The sequence below is a fragment of the Silene latifolia genome, chromosome 9 (genome assembly GCF_048544455.1).
Source record: "Silene latifolia isolate original U9 population chromosome 9, ASM4854445v1, whole genome shotgun sequence".
Lineage (NCBI taxonomy): Eukaryota > Viridiplantae > Streptophyta > Magnoliopsida > Caryophyllales > Caryophyllaceae > Silene > Silene latifolia.
In genome coordinates this window covers 106738149-106753649 of record NC_133534.1, presented here as the reverse complement: position 1 = coordinate 106753649, position 15501 = coordinate 106738149, and the positions used below count along the sequence as shown (strand labels likewise).

At 35.0% G+C, this 15501-nt stretch overlaps 1 long non-coding RNA gene across 1 annotated transcript; it reads left to right on the top strand.

Moving 5' to 3' along the window:
- The first annotated feature begins 477 nt into the window (after nt 1-477).
- Nucleotides 478-12482, top strand: LOC141598230 (uncharacterized). Its single transcript, XR_012523353.1, has 3 exons — nt 478-596; nt 692-752; nt 12399-12482. It is a non-coding gene; the product is annotated as an uncharacterized LOC141598230 (long non-coding RNA).
- Nucleotides 12483-15501: the final 3019 nt, after the last annotated feature.

Genomic DNA, 15501 nt, shown 5'->3' with positions numbered 1-15501 from the left:
TTATTTAAAATTAGTTCGAGTTTATTGAAGTTAGTTCGAGTTTATTTATTTAATAATTTCCGTTTCTTTACGAGTCCTTATGAAAGTTGTTTTAAGTGAACCCGAGATGGATTTTGGGAACAAAACCGTCCAAGTAGCTATTTTGAGCTTATTTCACTAAATTAGCAATTTTTATTAATATCCGTTAGTTTTGTAAAAATCGCTAATAATTCCGATTCAAGCTGATATTGTATTACTTACGTTAACTAGCTGAGTTTATTTTATTTTCACTCATTAAATTTATTTATTATTGATTCCGTTTTATTACTGAAACTTTTACTAAAACTGATTTTATTAACTCGAGACGGTTTTAAAAACGAGCGAAATTACTTAACGATGAAGAAACGTACTTATAATTAATAGCTAGCTAGCTAGCTGCTCCCTCTTTTTCTCACGCATCCCCTTCTCTTTTTTCGTTTCTACCTGCAGCAACAACAGCAACAACATCAGTCCGCCATTCTGTCCGATCTAAAAACCCAGATCCCGTCTTTATTTCTCAACCAAACTCCATTATTTTTGTACCATTAGCTTCCTCGTCCTTTCCTCGTTCTTTTAAGGTAAGAAATCTTCTATTTTGTAGAAGTTCGAAAATACCGTCTTAAATGACAACTCGATTTCTTGTCTTAATTAACTCGTTTTTCCTCCTTTTTAGTTGAAGACTGAAGAAAGGCTCGTGCTTTGGACGTTTTTACTCGGGAATTCGAGAGTTAAAGGTAACAATTATAGGTTACTCGATATTACTTGTAAAATATGTTTATTTCGAATGCTGGTTAGTCTGTTTTATAATTGAGACGGTGTATAATTATATATAGGGATCCTTATGGATGTTAATTAGTCAGTTGTATAGTTGAGACGGTGTATACTAATATGTGGAGATGATTGAGACGGTGTATACTGACCTCTAGGGATCATTTGGGATGCTAGCTAGTAAGTGGTATATTTAAGACGGAGTATGCTGACATGTATGGATTGTTTTGGGTGATAATTGGTGTGTTTTATATTTGAGACGGTGTATACTGACATGTAGGGATTGTTTTGGATTGATTTGGACTCTGTGTTGGGGCGATTTTTGTAGTCTTTAGGGACTGTTTTTGAGTTGCTTTATACTTGTGGATTTCTGCTCAAAAACCGTTTTAAATGCTGACTTAGTTGGCTCAGCTAGGACTGTTTTTAGGCGCGAGAATGGAGTCTTAAGGGGACGATTGGTACTCTGTTTTGGGCAGGGACGAGAGCTGTCATCGTGGGTTTTCACTTTGCATTTGAGGACTGGAGTTGTGGTCGAACTTAGGCATCTTTTGGGTTCTGTTTTGGACTGATTTTTGGGTCAGCTTATGAAGTAGGGTGAAGGGTGGCTATGGGTAGTCGGGTGGTGGTCGTGTCGGACTCCTTGTGGCTTGCTTTTAGGCGAGTTTGATGGCCTGGCAGTGGCCTGGCTGTAGCTTAGCAGTGGCCTGGCCGTGGCCTAGCTAAGTCACGAGTTTGAGGCCATGTGTAGTTGGTGGTTAGGCCGAGTTTGAGGTTGTCATAATAACTTTTGAGCCGTGTCTATAAATTATTTTGACGCTAGTTTGGTTTATTTAAAATATAATTAAATTAATTTCCGTCTCATATTTTATATAACGATAATTCGTTAATATCGTCCTTTCACATAATTATTTTAGGTGGCTCATATGTGGTTGAAGATGAAGAGTAATTTTGGGTTTTAGGAGCTTTCTCAAGGGTTATTTGCCTTTTTCTAGCTTAAGGTAACATATTTCGAGTTACTCGACGAATTAATGTCACATTCTTTGCTTTTTGTATGCTTTTGTGAATGTTATTTGAGTGGTTTATTTCACATGAAAATATGTGTTAAATTCATGTCTTTTGTATGTTTAAGTTCACATATTAGTATGGAAATGAAATGGGAATGATTAATTGATGCTTAAAACGATGTTAAAATGAACAAAAACGGAGAAACAGAGAAAAGGGGGTGGCGGCCCGGCAGGCCTGGCAGGCCCACGGCAGCCTTGGGGTTGGCCCGGGTCGGCCCGTTGCTTGTTTCGCGGTTTTTCATGCGTTGTTCGTCGTTTCGGGCGTATTAATGTTATATTTAGTATAAGTAACATATGGGTAGTCTTATGAAATGAATAATGTTAGTAGTAAATATAATGTTGATGGTAAAGTTATGCTTATATTGGTAGTTGGCACATGTTAGGATAGGTTATAATATGAAATTGTAATGAATAGGCTTAAAATGAATTTTATAACGATAATTGTAATGTTTGGATGATTATGCCGAAAACTGAGCCTTAGTCCCTTTGACTGAATCGATGTCAGTCAATTGTTTGACTGGTCAGCCGCGATTGAACCCGTACCTGTCGCAGGGCTGGGGTTGCGGGTAAAAATTCGGTTGGATGAAATTATAGTGTGAATTGGATAATTGGCCTTATTCTTGTTTTAGGCCATTTATTATGTTTTTATTTCACATATGTTGTTGGTTGATTTGAATGGTTTCTTATATTATAGAAACTGTTGGAATATGTGTCCTCCGACAATAATGCGATCACGACTGTTGATCATGATGATCACATGTTTAAGTCTCATTAAAATGAATACAATTGGGAAGTAATATTGTTACTGTCAACTGGTCAACATATATCGGTAATGATTGGCTGACTAGAGTTTGACATTACTGTCGTGTGACGGTGGTGATCAGTTGACCCCCTAGGTCATACCTAAAGGGCGACACTCTTAATTGATTATTTAATTAATCGTATAATGTTACGAGTTAATTAAATTACTTGAAAATTGACGGACGATTTTGGAAGTAAAATTTACGTATCACATTGAAATGTGATTAAATAAGATACGGTCTGAGTAATTAAATTGTATAATTACTCGGATGAAATAAATTGTTTAATGTAACAATTAAATTTGAATGAATTGATATAAATACAATCTGTTGTGATTTATAAATGGTAAAATATTTTGGCACAAGTAATTATGAAATTACTAAGTCATTTTTGTATGTGACGTATTTTTTATTAATACGTTGATTTTTAATATGTTAAAAATACATAACAAATTTATGTCACACATGACATGTGACATATTGACAATTGACAAAATAATATGGAATCCATATTATGTCAAAATGCCGAAATAATGGAGGAGCATTAGGCTAGAATTATGTTTATATTTAAAATGGAAAACATAATGATGAAAAAGCTATTATAGCCATGCAACCCTATTCATCTTGTGAAGACAAATATGGGCATGCATTGGCTCTCCTTCTCCTCCACTCCCACCGGTTTTGGGAAGAGAAAATCCTAGTGATTTTTCTTCTTATTTTACCTATTATTCACTTAGAGAAAAACTAGTGAATTATTATCATTATTCATCTAAAATAAGAGTTTTAGAAAGAGAAAATATCCTCCATAATCTCTCCTCTCCTACCCGGTTTTAGGAGCATAAAACCAAATAATTTTTGGTTCAATTTTTCATAAGATTAATACTATACTAGTATTTGTAATATTAATCAAATTAAGAGAAGCCTTGGGTATAATACATAGGGAGAGATCTTATACTTAGATCTTTGTTCTTCCATAAGGATAAGCTCAAGAACAAGAGAGAAAGGTGATCTCTTTTGTGCCCTCTAAACCGAAATACTACAATGTAAGGACATTATTTCTCTTCTCTTTTATTAATGTTTGCATGCATAAAATCCGTTTTAATTTTATGACAAATTAATTAGACATATATGAGTATGTTAAATATGTATATAGATCTACATTTCCTTCAATCGGTATCTAGAGCCACGGTTGTTTGCATGCAAATTGGTTAAAAGTTTTTCCGAGTTATATGAATAACAAAATAAAACTTGTAAAATTTGTGTTATTATGATATATCACGAAATAATTACATGCATGTTAATATTTCTGGTCCTAAAGTGTTTTAGGATATTTTGGTTAATTTTTCGGATTTTTATTGTTCATAATTTACAATAATGGCATTTAAATGTGATTTTATGAGTAAAAATGTCATTTTTGGTCTAAAAATAGCTATACTTCGAATTTTCACTTGGTTTTTGGATATGTTGTTACATATATTATTTTGAGATAACCTGTAAATTTTCATAATTTTTGCACTTGTTATGCTCGAAAAATGAATTTTTCATTATTAAATTCGGATTTAAGAGAAAAATAGGTTAATATGAGTTGAATTTCGAATCTGGTCATAGAAAATTTATATGTTGTCACATGCATTTTTACAAGATGTGTGTAAAATAATTGGCTATAAAGAAGTCATTTAGCATGATTTATGAATTTTTGAAGAAAAATTAGCATAAATAGTGACATTATTAGTGTAAAATTAATAAAACATAATCTATGACTTAGGAAAAACGTCTAATGTTGCATTTTATTATATTTTTCAGATCTAAAATGAAAAGTTAATGAAAATAATTTTTCCATGTTTTTATGATTATTTTATTAAATATCGATAAACCGCAACATTGTTTTTCCGGAAAATTTTCGAAATTTTTAACCTAAGATTTTGAACATTATGAGTGTCATGGAATTTTTTTTTTTTTTCCAGAATGTTCATGAATTTAAATTTCAAATTTTGAATTTATTTGAAATTTTGTGATTTATTTGAAGTTTAATAGCTTATTTTTGTAATTTTGGTCCATTTATGAACAAATTTGTAAATAAAAGTTAATTATGGTCAAATTATTAGTGAAGACTATATTTTGAGTCCTAAGAGGTTAGGGTAATTAACTTATGCATAAATATGAGTTTATGCATTTTTGTGATTATAAAATGTTGAAATTACGCAAATCCGTAAAAACCGAGTAATATACGATATTGGCTAATTAAAAGGCGATTTAGCATAAAAATTGAGCATGTTTATACATATTATAATGCTGCATTTTCTTATGATTGTCATAATTTTAATTTATGTAATTTTGAATTATGTAATTTTACTTAGTATGGCCTTAGATTTTAATTGGTATTTCCCGAAATGTATGGGAATATCGATTCGGTTGTAATTTTTATTGTGATCTCGTATCACCGTTTTGTAATTTAATAGATTTATTTTATTTTAGTTACAAATGTATAATAGGAAATTATGTAATTTATTATGTAATTTTATTCATTCCGGAGTTCCAAAAGACGGATTTCTTCAAGAATGGCGATACATAAAGACGGTGTTACCTCGAGATGCGTGCCACAACCGAAGTTCAAGGGACCAATGGAGTTGGTTTCCGAATATGTAATAGATTAATAGTTTTTCTATTTTAGGAAAGGCCATACTAGGATTTATTTATCTTTATGCTTGCATTTTATTTTATGTCACATGCATCGCTAAATCGCCATAACTAAAACATGCATCCTTATTTTATCGAGTTTATCGACCGTGTCAATTCGAATTATCGTAGTTCACCGCTTTAGTTCACTTAAAACGTGATAGATAATAAATTGACATGACCTCTCGCTAAAACAATCAATTGAGACATAGCCTTACCAAATAGTAGAAACCATGAAAACCTATTTCGTGAGGGAGTGCACTCGGCCACACCGGGATACAAACCTTGTTACGTAGGGGAAGTGGGTGATAAATGTCTATCCACCGAATTCATGTTAATAAGGGGTATTTCGGCACACCGTGCCCTAAGTTGATATGGGTTTGGATAATGGACACATTTATTCGAAATTTGGGTTGTACTCAACGAAAGTATTCACGACGATTTCCGGATGTGTTTCGGGCTAGAGATGAATATTAATGTAAATATCATCGACCAAGAGTTCTAAAAGTAGAATCGATTAAAAGGTTAATCCACCGAGTTATGTTAATAAGGGGTATTTCGGCACACCGTGCCCTAAGTTAATATGAATTTGGATCTTGGAATCATTTCATATAGTTGGGTAGAGGTCACTATATAAATGTTCATATCTTGTTAAATTTGCAAGTATGATTTAAAAGGACAAATGTTAATATTTCCTTTCCTCCATATTTGTAGTGCAATGAATCCATCAAATGCTACCGCACCCATTACTATTGAGTCATATCACCATGTTCTTGACGACGTATGCTCCCACAATAATTTCGATACAACGAGAGAACTTCATTTCGGGATAGGTTCGGATGGAAACCTTAATTTCATCACTTCTTCCAAACCACCCACTACTACTAGACCTCGTATGAGTCCGTCTCAGGAAGACTACCTCATACGATCTATAGGGTCTTTGTCTCTGGAAGATAAAGATGCCAAAGCTAGTGGGAGCTCTAGCAATCAAGTTCTTGCGTCAAAGGGCAAGAGCTTCAAGAAGAAGGGAAAGAAAGTCAAGAACTTCAAGCAAGTTAATGATGAGTGCCATTATTGCTATGGCATGGGACATTGGCTAAGGAATTGCCCTATGTATTTGCGAAATATAAGGGAGGGACTCATTACTCCAAAAGGTACAATTCCTAAAGAAATTTATGTTATTGATATAAATTATACTTCCACTACGACATGGGTACTAGATACCGGTTGTGGTTCTCACCTTTGTAATCATTTACAGGGTTTAAGAGATGTGGAGAAGCTTAGCAAGGGAGATGTGGATCTTCGACTTGGAAATGGAGCTCGGGTAGCGGCCGAATCCAAAGGAACTTATGTTCTAGATTTGCCAAACGGTTTTGAGTTGTATTTGCATAATTGTTTTTATGTTCCTACGCTCTCTAAAAACATTATTTCAATCGCCATGCTAGACATGGACGGTTTTTGTTTTGTCATTAAGAACAATCGTTGCTCTATTTCTAGGAATGATTTGGTTATAGGCCAAGCTTCCTCAATCAATGGCATATACATTTTAGAGACCTCAAATCCGACAAATGATATTTATAACATACAATCAAAGAAACTCAAAACAAGTGACCCAAGTGAAGCGTTCATTTGGCATTGTCGATTAGGTCACATAAACGAGAATCGCATCAAAAGATTAATTTCGACTAATGTGATTACACCATTTGATTACCAATCATTTGGTACATGCGAATATTGCCTACTTGGCAAAATGACTCGTAATCCTTTTAGCGGAAAAGGGACACGAGCTAGTGAGCTATTGGGACTCATACACACCGATGTATGTGGACCAATGACTATCACCGCTCGTGGTAATTATGACTACTTCATAACCTTCACCGATGATTTAAGTAGATATGGGTATATCTATTTAATGAAACATAAGAGTGAAGCGTTTGAGAAATTCAAGGAATTTCAAAACGAAGTAGAGAACCAATTGAACAAAAAGATTAAGGCACTACGATCCGATCGTGGTGGAGAATACCTTAGCCTTGAATTTGATTCACACTTGAAAAGTCGTGGTATTATATCACAACTTACTCCACCCGGAACACCACAACTAAATGGTGTTGCCGAAAGGAGAAATCGAACCTTACTTGATATGGTTCGATCCATGATGAGTCAAACCGAGTTACCAAACTCGTTTTGGGGATTTGCAATTCAAACCGCAATAAAATCTTTGAACGTAAGCCCAACCAAAGCAACTGAAAAAACTCCATATGAGATATGGAAAGAAAAGGTTCCAAATCTATCCCATATGAAAATTTGGGGTTGTGATGCTTATGTCAAAATTAGAAATGACAACAAGTTGACACCACGATCCGAAAAATGCATTTTTGTAGGTTATCCCATGGCCTCACGAGGCTATTACTTCTATAAGCCTCAAGAGAACAAAGTGTTTGTGTCTCGCGATGCTGTCTTCCTAGAAAGTGATTTTATTTCTAGAAGACAGAGTGGGAGAAATTTTGAACTTGATGAAGTTCAAGAGCCACAAACCGAGATAGAGGCGCAAGAAGAAGTTCCTTCGTCGTCTAATACGGTTATTCCTCCTCCTCTTAGAAGAACGGGCCGTGTTTCACGTCATCCGGATCGATATATGGGACTTATCGAGGAAGATGGAACACTTGATGTGTTGCTTATAGAGAGTGACGAGCCCGCTACCTACAAGACCGCAATCTCTAGTCCTAATTCCAACTTATGGCTTGAAGCCATGAAGTCCGAAATGGATTCTATGCTTGAAAACCAAGTTTGGGACTTGGTAGATTTGCCTAAAGGGACAAGACCCCTTCAATGCAAATGGATATTCAAAGTCAAGAATGGCATAGAAGGACATGACGATGTCTACAAAGCTAGGCTAGTGGCAAAAGGATTTACCCAAGTCCAAGGTCTCCATTATGATGAGACCTTCGCCCCGTAGCCATGCTAAGATCCATACGGATTTTGTTAGCGATTGCCGCATTTCATGATTATGAAATATGGCAAATGGATGTCAAAACCGCTTTTCTAAATGGGCATTTAGAGGAGGAGGTGTACATGATACAACCCGAAGGTTTTGTTGATTCTAAAAATCCTAACAAAGTGTGCAAGCTTAAGAGATCCATTTATGGTCTTAAGCAAGCATCTAGAAGTTGGAATCATCGATTCAATCATGTTATAAAAGAAAATGGTTTCACTCGAAATGTTGAGGAACCATGTTTATACATGAAATTCAGTGGGAGCAATGTTGTGTTCCTAATCTTGTATGTCGATGACATACTACTCATTGGAAATGATATTCCAATGTTGTCTTTCTAAGAAGTGGTTAGGTAACCACTTCCAAATGAAGGATTTAGGAGAGGCACAACGCATATTAGGTATCCGGATCTATAGAGATAGACCCAAGAGGATATTGGCACTAAGTCAAGAGTCTTATGTTGATAAGATTCTTCGACGATTCAGCATGGACAAATCCAAAAGGGGTTTGGTACCTATGGTAACCGGAACGATATTGAGCAGGACTCAATGTCCCTCCGAACCCCATGATGTTGAACGCATGAAGTTGATCCCTTACGCTTCCGCTGTTGGATCAATCATGTATGCCATGATATGCACACGTCCCGATGTCTCGTATGCCTTGAGCATGACGAGTAGATATCAAGGAAATCCAGGTGAGAGTCACTGGATTGTCACAAGAACATCCTTAAGTACTTGAGAAGAACTAAGGACTCTATCCTTGTGTTTGGAGGAGACACTGAGTTGCGTGTTACAGGATACACGGACTCAAGTTTTCAAACAGATAGAGATGACATGAAATCACAAGCTGGTTTTGTTTTCATGCTCAATGGTGGTGCCGTAAGTGGAGAAGCTTCAAGGAAGTCAGAATCATGATTCAACAACGGAGGCTGAGTACATAGCAAATCGAGGGCTGCCAAGGAAGCTATGTGGATCAAGCAATTCACGGAAGGTCTAAAAGTAGTACCTACCGCCGATGATCCCATCACTCTCTATTGTGATAATAGTGGGACGATCTTCCAAGCTAAGGAGCCGAAGTCTAGTAATAGATCTAGACATGTACTTAGAAAATATCATGTAATAAGAGATTTCATTGAAAGAAAGGAAATTGCGATTTGTAAGGTTGGGATGGATGACAACATAGCCGATCCGCTCACCAAGCCTTTATCGCAGGCTAAGCATGATGGGCATGTTACGTCCATGGGACTTAAACGTGTACCAAATTTCTGTTAGATTTTGAAATGAAATAAAAGTGTTGTTTTTGTTCATGTTCATAATCACATTTGTCTTTTATCTTTAATTTATACTTTGTTACATCCAAACGGGTTGTAGAGACAAATTGAACCCCGTTAAAGTGAACACGGATTAACATAGTATTTGCCCATAGTCACTTGTATGAGGTGATGTCTCGAAGTGACTAGAGTGTGAGGCGATTGATGGCAAGTTCAAGTGCCATAGAGTCATGTGAGATGACTAGTCGATCACATAGGCGATCGTTAAGAACATTTTGTCGGGCCTAATGACCGCTTATAGAGTTCTGGCAAATTTATATAGCCTGGTCGTGGCAAGAGCTACTATAGTATTCAAATGAGTCGATTCTTTTGACTAAAGACTATTCACCTAAGATGGCACAGTTTCAGATTAACTTTGATTTGTGTTACTACGACCTTCGTAAATGGGGTCAAATGGGCATATTTTGGGTTATGATGGCTGTGGCTAGTCGAAGGGAATGAGTGCGATAGGAATTGTCCACCCCTAGTCAGGGTTATAACAATATCTCAGGGCCACTCGAGGAGTAATGAATCGAAATGCGTGGCCACGCTCGGAAGGTATCCAGTGTGGATAAATCCGGTCAATCAGTTATTCTCCAGATCGAGGAAACCACTCTCGATATGATCACTTGCAAGTACGACCTGAAAGACACCTTGCATTGAGTGGGAGATAGTAATAGGACAAGAGAATTGGTGACGCACACTTGTCGAGGACAAGTGGGAGATTGTTGGAATATGTGTCCTCCGACAATAATGCGATCACGACTGTTGATCATGATGATCACATGTTTAAGTCTCATTAAAATGAATACAATTGGGAAGTAATATTGTTACTGTCAACTGGTCAACATATATCGGTAATGATTGGCTGACTAGAGTTTGACATTACTGTCGTGTGACGGTGGTGATCAGTTGACCCCCTAGGTCATACCTAAAGGGCGACACTCTTAATTGATTATTTAATTAATCGTATAATGTTACGAGTTAATTAAATTACTTGAAAATTGACGGACGATTTTGGAAGTAAAATTTACGTATCACATTGAAATGTGATTAAATAAGATACTGATCCGAGTAATTAAATTGTATAATTACTCGGATGAAATAAATTGTTTAATGTAACAATTAAATTTGAATGAATTGATATAAATACAACCTGTTGTGATTTATAAATGGTAAAATATTTTGGCACAAGTAATTATGAAATTACTAAGTCATTTTTGTATGTGACGTATTTTTTATTAATACGTTGATTTTTAATATGTTAAAAATACATAACAAATTTATGTCACACATGACATGTGACATATTGACAATTGACAAAATAATATGGAATCCATATTATGTCAAAATGCCGAAATAATGGAGGAGCCTTAGGCTAGAATTATGTTTATATTTAAAATGGAAAACATAATGATGAAAAAGCTATTATAGCCATGCAACCCTATTCATCTTGTGAAGACAAATATGGGCATGCATTGGCTCTCCTTCTCCTCCACTCCCACCGGTTTTGGGAAGAGAAAATCCTAGTGATTTTTCTTCTTATTTTACCTATTATTCACTTAGAGAAAAACTAGTGAATTATTATCATTATTCATCTAAAATAAGAGTTTTAGAAAGAGAAAATATCCTCCATAATCTCTCCTCTCCTACCCGGTTTTAGGAGCATAAAACCAAATAATTTTTGGTTCAATTTTTCATAAGATTAATACTATACTAGTATTTGTAATATTAATCAAATTAAGAGAAGCCTTGGGTATAATACATAGGGAGAGATCTTATACTTAGATCTTTGTTCTTCCATAAGGATAAGCTCAAGAACAAGAGAGAAAGGTGATCTCTTTTGTGCCCTCTAAACCGAAATACTACAATGTAAGGACATTATTTCACTTCTCTTTTATTAATGTTTGCATGCATAAAATCCGTTTTAATTTTATGACAAATTAATTAGACATATATGAGTATGTTAAATATGTATATAGATCTACATTTCCTTCAGAAACGGCCCTAGATTCCCTGAAACCTTTAATATTGTTAATATTGCTTGAAATGGAATTGGTATTGAATACTTCTTGCAGGTTGTTGTGTTTGTCATAGATAGGTCTTTATAGTCTTTGAAGAGTATATGTTCACTGCTTAATAGCCTTTGTGTTCCTGACTTGGTGGGTTTATATCCAAGTTGGGGCATGACCTCGTTACTTATTTTGAGGGTAAGTGGTCAGCTTAAGTACTAGCCAACCCTTTGGTGGACTCCTTAGGGTACTCACTTTGTTTTAAAAAAATTGTGGGTCTTGGGTGCGGTGGTGTGTATCCGCATGTCTAGGTCTGCGCAGATTTAGGACTAGGGTTGTGTTGTGTCTTGGCCATGTTTTGATAGAACCTCTGAGCCAAGATACCGGTTCGATTACCTTCCCTACCTCGTGGTATAGACTCGAGTTACAGAGTGACTATTAACGGTGCTAAGAACTTATGCCTGTCTTTGATATATTGCCCTTTCTTGTATGGTGATTTTATGGATTGTAATATGTGAGATGCAAGCCGGTTACAATTGATAAAGTTTGGATTACTGCTTGTTATATGTTTCACATGATAGTTTAATTTGGTCAGTTTAGTGTTCATATGTTAGAATATTCGATAATTAGTTTATTTATGATGTTGTTTACATGTTACATTACATGTTACATTAAATATGACATTTCGTGGCTGGGAGGACTCGAAGTTACTCCCCACTGAATTGTGGCTTTCGTGTTTGTATAAAATGCGATTGACAGGTTGATGATGATTAGATGGGGTACACGGACGAGCTAGTGAGCAAAAGAACCTTGGACTTAGTTTGGTTATATTTTGTAGTAAACCTTAAAACATATGGTTGTGTTTATATTTTGAAGGGACATATGTCTCCCTCTTTTACTTTGGTTTGTATCACTTTATTCTCGCGACTTTAGCATGGTTATGTAAATTAGTTTGTTAGTATTTGCAGGTTTTGGCACTCTTCATTTGGAAATGTTTGTGAATGGTTTCGAAAAGTTTTTAAAATTACAGGTTTTATCTAGTTGAACCAATTACAAACATATCCTGTCAGTTTTTCTGTAGAATTTACGTGTTTATTTAACGCTAAAAATGAGGGTGTCACAGTTGGTATCAGAGCCTATTTGCTCCCGAGGCACGTTTGTGCACCCCAATATAAATAACTTGACCTTAAAATAACAAACTTGAGAGATGGGTAAGATGGGTAGACTTAGGACCTCATGTTGTAGTCTCTTTGTGTTTGCTCTTTGTTAGGTACTAACCTGTTTGTTGATTGTCATTTAATAGTTGTTGCGTTCTTGGATCAATGATCGTGAGCTTATCTATAGCTAATGGAGTTATTACCCTTATTATAAAAAAATTTTGAACTAAAGGTTTTGAAAATATTTTAATGTTTTTCACTGGTTTTAACGCCAATTAGTGTTAAAGCTTGTTATTGGAGACGTCTGATAATTAGTTTTATCATTTGTTGGTGTAAAAATGTATTTTTATATCTTTGAATTGGAATATTGATATTCTTGAGTGATCGCCAAGAGTATCTCCGTTCCATTGAAAGGACACTTATATTTTACGAAGATCAAGATTTAGTGCCTATTGCTGAGGATTGAAGATTTGTTCAACCTTTAAAGAATGCTTCTACTTCCTTGAAGATGTTTCTCGTTCTTTTTGTATCTCGCCTTAATCTTAATCTCTTGGTGCTTATCCTCCTTCTAAACTCCCTTCTGTTTTACTTTAAAAGCTACGCTTGTACTCCTAACTTGTCCTTTGTTCTTTGCTTATCCTTCCTTAACACCATTAGATAGTACTCTTTCTTGTGAGGAATGTTGACCTTGGTTGGAAAATTCGACTTTTGAGGAGATTGTTTGTGTCTGACCCTTAACCCTGGCTTTGAGAAGTTGTGATATTAGAAAGACTTAGGTAATGTGATGAGACATACTTAGTGATTCTTATACCTAGTTCCTTGACAAAGTGAGTATAATCGATTGGTGGATTCTTTGTGTTAGGAATGAGTTGCCTATGTAATTAAAGTTATAGAACTTGGCTTTGTTGTTTATGTTTGGGATTTGAAAGCTTAGTAGTTTGAGCGTCGTCACCTTAGGAGTAAACATGAGATAAGTTTAGAATTTGAATTTGGAAGAAAACCCATTTTTAGATGTTAACATTCCCGTATAGTTTGGGAATGTGATTTGGTGTTAGTTGTTTCTTGAGAACTTTGTTGAGAAGTCTTTGTCAATTCATTCTTTGGTTTTTAAAACATTGAGGTTGTGTCGAGTGCTTGAGATACAGAGATGCTTTTATACTTGAGTGGTAGATTTGCTTTAGGGAAATCCCAATATGTGATAAGATAGGTGGAAGAAGTATCTAACTGATTTATCACCCCTTAAGCGAGCGTTTATTTTACCTTGACACTTGTTTGGGATTTGGTCGTTTTGTCATGAAGGTACAATACCCTAATAGGCATGACCTTATTAGAGAGAACCTTAAATTTTAGGAAGCGTATGGATTAAGCCTTAAAAATCCTCTTTCGTACCATTAATCGTTTTCCTCCCTTTCGTTCATACCTTGGTTGGATTTGATTCTTAAGTATAAAAGTTTACTCGTTATTTCCTTGTCTTGAATACGTCCCTAATTCTAATATCTCTTACTGGTTGTTAACTAGTTATCTTTATGATTCGACTCTTTTAGTCTCACATCTTGACATGTTCATATATCCCTTTTTAAATTTCCTATCATTTCCTGACCTGGTTATTACCCTTTGTTTCCTTAGTGGAGTGATGACATTGTTGTTTGAGATTTGAGTATCTGGCGTTTCCTTGTTGTCTAATTTTCCTTTCTCCTTGATCATAAGCCGTTCATACCTCATTTCCTCGCTTCATCTTGCTCCTCCTTTAAGTTTGACATTCGTATCTTGTGAAACTCTATCTTTGACATCCTTGTAATTTTGACTTCAATTTTTACCCTATGAAATTCATTATAGCTCTCTTGTGGCTTAAGTTTGAGCTCTCTTAACATACTTTGTTTTTATGCTATCTAAGTTACTTTCCTTTTTGTACAACTTCTAAACTTTCAAGCTACCAGTTTCGATTCATTTTTAAAAGTTTATGTCACTTCTGCAAACCTAACCTATTTTTAAAGATCTGAAAATGAAAATTTTATTTAGTTCCCTATTCCTTCCTTGAATATAAACTCATTTATCGTAATTTTAATTACTAGACCCGAAATTTCTTTAAATTTTATCCAATTTCTATTAACCTTGATCTATTTATGACTTCTTTGTCAAAGTTTAATATTATATTTCCGGAATTTAACTCCCCTTTTAGTTAAAGGTGAAACCTTTATTTCTATTTTGGCTTTTTGCAAAAGAAAATTTGAGAAAATTACCTTTTCTTTTGATTTTAACGTTGATCGGATGTTAGAACTCGTTATTAGAAACGTTTAATAACTTGTTCTACTCTTGTCGACGAGTGATTTTCGGTTTTAAATTTGTCTTTGACTTGGAAGGTTAGCGTTCTTGTGTGCACAACAAGAGCAATTTCGTTCCATGAATGAGACTTATACTTTTCAAAACTCTTCATTAATGTTTTCGAACGTATTTTGATTTTTGATTTATACAAATGATTTGCCTTTGACCTTATCTTGGATTTGGAATGTGATGTTCTTGAATGCGCAACGAGAGCACTTCCGTTCCTTTAATGAGAATCTGGTTATGTCGGAAAATTTTATTTGAAACTTTTGAAAGAATTTTGATTCTTACGATAAGTGACCTTTTAAATGTTTTGGTTACCGATTCCAATTTCAGTTTTATTTTTATAACCTTTCATTTATACTTTCAAGTTTCGAGGACGA